General features: G+C 52.8%; 1 pseudogene; it reads left to right on the top strand.

Moving 5' to 3' along the window:
• The first annotated feature begins 3503 nt into the window (after positions 1-3503).
• Positions 3504-5822, top strand: LOC112632385 (annotated as a pseudogene).
• Positions 5823-6073: the final 251 nt, after the last annotated feature.

Below are 6073 nucleotides of genomic sequence, written 5' to 3'. Positions count from 1 at the left end.
CAAAAAAAAAAAAAAAAAAAAAAAAAAAAAAAAAAAAGGTGGATGTGGTGATGGGCACCTGTAATCCAAGCTACTTGGGAGGCTGATGCAGGCGAACTGCTTGAACCTGGGAAGGGGAGGTAGCAGTGAGTCAAGATTGTGCCACTGCAGTCCAGCCTGGGCGACAAGAGTGAAACTCTGTCTCAAAGAAAAAAGAATTCAGAGCTGGTTACCTTTTCAAAGAGGATGAGCAAGGGTGCATATCCACGAGCCACTTCCCCCTACTTGACAAGTTTGCAGAAGTGGCATTCTGTAAGCACGATAAATTTAAGGGTGCAAACAGAACGGCACAGTCCACTGTGGGTGGCTGTTCTCTGTGTGTCAACAGGAGTCCCAGGAGCTGTGACAAACGAGTGTGAGCTGGCTGGGGAGCCACTAGCTCAACACAGTGTTGCCACAATGCTTTAATATGTTTAAAAAAAAAAAAAAAAAAAGGGCCAGGCAAGGGGCTGGGAGCGGTGGCTCACGCCTGTAAGCTCAGCACTTTGGGAGGCTGAGGCAAGCAGATCACCTGAGGTCAGGAATTCAAGAACAGACTGGCCAACATGGTGAAACCCCATCTCTACTAAAAATACAAAAATTAGTTGCACATGGTGGCGGGAGTCTGTAATCCCAGCTACTCTGGAGGCTGAGGCAGGAGAATCGCTTAAACCCAGGAGGTGGAGGTTGCAGTGAACCAAAATTGCGCCATTGCACTCCAGCCTAGGCGACAAGAGCAAAACTCTGTCTCTAAAAAAAAGAAAGAAATAAAAAGAAATGGGCCAGGTGGGCTGGGCGCAGTGGCTCACGCCTGTAATCTCAACACTTTGGGAGGCTGACGTGGGCCGATCACAAGGTCGGAAGTTTGAGACCAGCCTGGCCAACATGGTGAAACCCCATCTCTACTAAAAATACAAAAATTGGCTGGGTTTGGTGGCAGATGCCTGTAATCCCAGCTACTTTGGAGGCTGAGGCAGAATTGCTTGAATCCAGGAGGCAGAGGTTGCAATGAGCTGAAATTGTGCCACTGCACTTCAGCCTGAGTGACAGAGCGAGACTCTATAAAAATAAAATAAAATGAAATGAAGAAGGAGGAGGAGGAAAAAGAAGAAACAGCCAGTTGTGGTGGCTCACACCTGTAATCCCAGCAATTTGGGAGGCAGAGGAGGAGCAGCAGGAGGAGCAGGGGGAGGAGGAGGAAGAGAGGAAGAAGGAGGGGAAGAAGGAGGGGAAGGAGGAGGAGGAAGAGGTGAGGAAGAGGGTAAGGAGGAGGGGGAGGAAAAAGAAATGGAGGAGGAGGAGAAAGAAACAGCAGGCCGGGGGCAGTGGCTCATGCCTGTGAGGAGGCGGAGGAGGAAAAAAGAAACGGAGGAGGAGGAGAAAGAAACAACCCAGGAGGCAGAGGTTGTACTGAGCTGAGATCATGCCACTGCACTCCAGCCTGGGAGACAGAGCGAAACTGTGTCTCAAAAAAAAAAAATAATAATAATAATAATATTAATAATAACAGCCAGGGTGCCACAGTGGCTCACGCCTGTAATCCCAGCAATTTGGGAGGCTGAGGCGGGAACATTGCTCGAAACCCAGGAGTCTGAGACCAGTTTGGGCAACATAGTGAGACCCTGTTTCTACAAAAAAATTAAAAATTAGCAGGAATAGTGGCACAAGCCCAACTACAAGCCCAGCTACTCAGAAGGCTGAGGCAGGAGGATGACTTGAGCCCAGGAGGTCGAGGCTGCAGTGAGCTCTGGTTGAACCACTGCACTCACGCCTGGGCAGTGGAGTAAGACTTTGTCTGAAAAATATAATAACAAAGTTTGAAATACAATAAGAATTACTGAAATGTGACACAAAGACACCAAGTGAGCACGTGCTGTTGGAAAAAATGGTGCCAATCCACTAGGTCAACACAGGGTTACCACAATCCTGTAATATATTGAAAAAAATGGGCCAGGTAAGGGGCCAGGTGGGGTGGCTTACGCCTGTAATCTCAGCACTTTGGGTGGCCGAGGCGGGTGGATCACCTGAGGTCAGGAGTTCAAGACCAGCCTGGCCAACATGGTGAAACCCTGTCTCTATAAAAGATACAAAAATCAGTTGGGTGTGGTGGCACGTGTCTGTAATTCCAGCTACTTGGGAGGCTGAGGCAGGAGAATCGGCTTGATTCCGGGAGGTGGACGTTGTAGTGAGCCGAGATCACGCCACTGCTCTCCAGCCTGGGTGACAGAGTGAGACTCAGTCTCAAAAAAAGAACAAAATGTGGATGCTACGTGCCATCTCTCTGCCCTCGGCTCCTGGGAGTAAGGGGTCACCCAGTGACCTCCTAGAAGGCCAGGGACAATGGGGGGTGTCAGTGTGCTCTTCAGAGCCAAGGAAGCAGTAGGAATTGGGATCTTAGTCTGACTCCAAGCTGTGAGGGAGAGAGTTGCAGGGCACTTAGGGTTAGTGGAGACCATCAGTGCCTCTTTGCCTGCCCCTGCAGCAGAAGTTCAGGACACCAGAGCCAAGACCAGAGGCTCTGGTGGAACAGCGGTGAAGAGCATGGGTTCTGACTTCAGACTGCTGGGCTGCAGCCCTGGCTCTCCCACCCCAGGTAAGGACAGGCTGCATGCATCCCTGTGCCTCAGTTTCCCCTTCTGCATAGTGGAGTTGTATTGATGCCTACCCCAGAGGGTTGTGTCATCAATTAGGATGGCACCTGGCACCTTGGTCAGTGGCAGGAAAAGTTCCAGAAGCTCGGCTCTGGTCCCAGGGGTGCCTGAGGCCCTGCCACCATCTCCTTGGGGTGGTGCCATGTGGTGGGAAAGACCCCAACTTCAAGCCCAGACTCAGTCACTCACGCCTGTAATACCAACACTTTCAGAGGCCGAGGCGGGAGGATCACCTGAGGTCAGGAATTCAAGACCAGCCTGGCCCACATGGTGAAACCCTGTCTACCAATGATCCAAAAATTAGCCGGGTGTGGTGGTGCATGTGTGTAATCCCAGCTACTCCGGAGGCTGAGGCAGAAGAATCTCTCGAGGCCAGGCGCGGTGGCTCAAGCCTGTAATCCCAGCACTTTGGGAGGCCGAGACGGGCGGATCATGAGGTCAGGAGATCGACACCATCCTGGCTAACACGGTGAAACCCCGTCTCTACTAAAAAATACAAAAAACTAGCTGGGCAAGGTGGCGGGCGCCTGTAGTCCCAGCTGCACGGGAGGCTGAGGCAGGAGAATGGCGTAAACCTGGGAGGCGGAGCTTGCAGTGAGCTGAGATCCGGCCACTGCACTCCAGCCTGGGCGACAGAGCGAGACTCCGTCTCAAAAAAAAAAAAAAAAAAGAAGAATCTCTCAAACCCAGGAGGCGGAGGTTGCAGAGAGCCGAGGTCGTGCCACTGCACTCCAGCCTGGCTCTGTCTTGGTGTTCAGCCACGTTCCCATGCTCACTCCCAGGGTGACTCTGGGAAGGTCTGAGCCTCCTTGTCTTCCCAGTTAGAATGATCTGATGCCCCTGCTGCCATCAGACTTGGTGAGTTTCCCGAGGACTCTGCAAGAGGCGCTGTTCTGGAGGGTGGAGGCGAGACTAATTGTTCCTGCTCTCCTGGCCAGAGTGGGCACAGTGGATCCCGTCATGGAGAAGTTCCACGCATCCATCACCTACGACCGGCACCTGTGGGAGGTGGATGTTCAAGGCAGCAGAGGCTACAGCAGGGGCCTGGAGAAGGCAGGGCTCCTCACCAAGGCCGAGATGGACCAGATACTCCATGGCCTAGACAAGGTTCTTGCCATGGCCCATGCCCCACCGGAGTCCCCCTCCCTGTGGCCCCAGGCTCCCACCAAATCCCTGAGCAATTAGCACAGTGTTGCCTGTCTGTGGTTTCACATTGAACTAATCATATACTCAAGTGCTGTTTAACTGTGTGCCTTGATGGCCGCCTCGCTCCTTTAATGACCCTGTGGCCCACATGGCTCATGGGTAAAGGTGTGCTGGGCCCGAGATGCCCCCTCCCAGGGTGCACTTCCAGGACTCATCTCCTGGACAGGGACAGTCAGTCATCAGGGATAGGATGGGACCGGGGCAGGGGCTCTCCGCTGCTGATGCCTGCTCACCTGACCCCTGGCATTGCTGCTACCTGCTCTAGGTGGCTGAGGAGTGGGCCCAGGGCACCTTCAAACTCAGCCCCAATGATGCTGACATCCACACAGCCAACAAGCACCGCCTGAAGGTATGACCTCTGCAGCCCTGTAGGGAGACCCCCTGAAACTATTGCTATGGAATAAAAGATGAAATGCTCCTGATTATTGTAAATAGAAAATTGCATACAGGATTGTGTAAAGACAATGCCAGGTTGGACCGCCAGAATGAGCCAACAGCGTGTGATGTGCTTCCCCCTGCAGAGAGCCTATGAATGGATGTGCAGTCAGGGAAGTTTCACATCACCAAGATTCCTATCCCAGAAAAGCAGATGTTCATAGCTCCGGGAATGGAATGCGAACCTTGTTGAGAGCCTATAAATGGACGCATGGGGTGCACCTGTCCATATGGATAAGATAGGGCTATAAACGCCCTCATCTTGCCACGGCTCTTCTAGGCCTCTTTAGGGTTAAGGCATACTCCCTTCTGAGAATTTCTGGTCTAATGGGTTGTCTAGCTTCACGTCCTGTTTCTATGGATTGTTTGTAACCAATTCCAATTTTTGCTGCAGCTGTTACTGCTGATTAATATCTTGCTAATCATAGGTTAGGGAAAGACTGTGTTTCTGTTTTAAGGCTCTGTTAGAAATTACTGATGCACACACTACATTGTAAATTCTTATCTGTATACTGTAGTTCTGCATACAGATGTTATGTTAAAGAATTACTTCATCCCCATGTCACCATCTCACCTCATAATCAAGCGACCCTAAATCCCTCACTAACCTACTTCTGCCCTCACTAAACTTAATAATGCTGGTATATCCAGTGCATTGGCGGCACTATGGGACCAGAGGTGGTGACCCCCCTGGACCCAGCTTTCACTATCTTGTGTGTGTCTATTATTTCTCGACCTGTCGATCCACCTGGGAACAAAGAGAGAGCCCCATTGCATTGCGGGCTGCTGGCCAGATCCCGCAATACAGCCCCACCACTTTCCTGGCCTCCCCTCACCACCTTGCCTGGGGCCACGTTGAGCATTAGCGCCATCATTCTGTTTGCTTCGCCATTGGCAGACAGCAGGTGAGACCCCAGGACATGGGCCAGGCGCAGTGGCTCATGCCTATAATCCTAGCACTTTGGGAGGCTGAGGTGGGAGGATCGCTTGAGGCCAGGAGTTTCAGACCTGACTGGGCAATAACAACGTGGTCCTGTAACTACAAAAAAAAAAAAAAAAGAACAAAAGGCCTCAACAAAGATGGTGAGAGATTTGGGCAGGACCTGGGGCCCTGGGGTAGGGAGGGAGGTTGGCAGGGTTGATGGGGAACCCTACCTTGCCTGGGCTGACCCCTCGGGATATAGACCGTGACCCTGGGCCTCCCTTCACCTCCAGGAGCTCATTGGTGAAACCGCAGGGAAGCCACACACGGGACGGAGCTGGAACAACCAGGTGCCTCTAGCCCTCCGCCCCCCTGCTCTGTGCTGTCCCAACCTTGGGGAGCCCAGGGGGCAGTCAGCTCAGCAGTGGTCCTGGCTCCCCAGGGAAGCAACATGTCGGCCTCCCTGAGCACCACCTCCTCCTTGCACAGGTGGTCACGGACCTCAGGTTGTAGATGCGCAGACCTGCTTCATACTCTCAGGGCTCCTCTGGGAGCTCATCAGGACCGTGGTGGAGCAGGCAGAGGTGTGAGTCCCCGAGGGATGCCCAGGGGGCAGAGAGAGGTGTGATGGCAACCTGAAGAGCAGACCTAGGTGGCAGGGGTGAACAGGGTAGGAGTGCCAGGCCCTGGGGGACAGGGACATCCCAGAATTCCAGGGTCGAGGCAAAGCAGCCAAGAGTGGGGCATTTCCTGCAGACCCCAATACTCCCATGGCAGTCTAGCTCAGCCAACAGGGAAAGCTCACCCTTCATGGGGCTGGGTGCGGGGGTTCATGCCTGTA

This window comes from Theropithecus gelada, chromosome 10 (genome assembly GCF_003255815.1).
Source record: "Theropithecus gelada isolate Dixy chromosome 10, Tgel_1.0, whole genome shotgun sequence".
In the NCBI taxonomy this organism is placed as follows: domain Eukaryota; kingdom Metazoa; phylum Chordata; class Mammalia; order Primates; family Cercopithecidae; genus Theropithecus; species Theropithecus gelada.
This window is presented reverse-complemented; position numbering and strand designations above follow the sequence as displayed.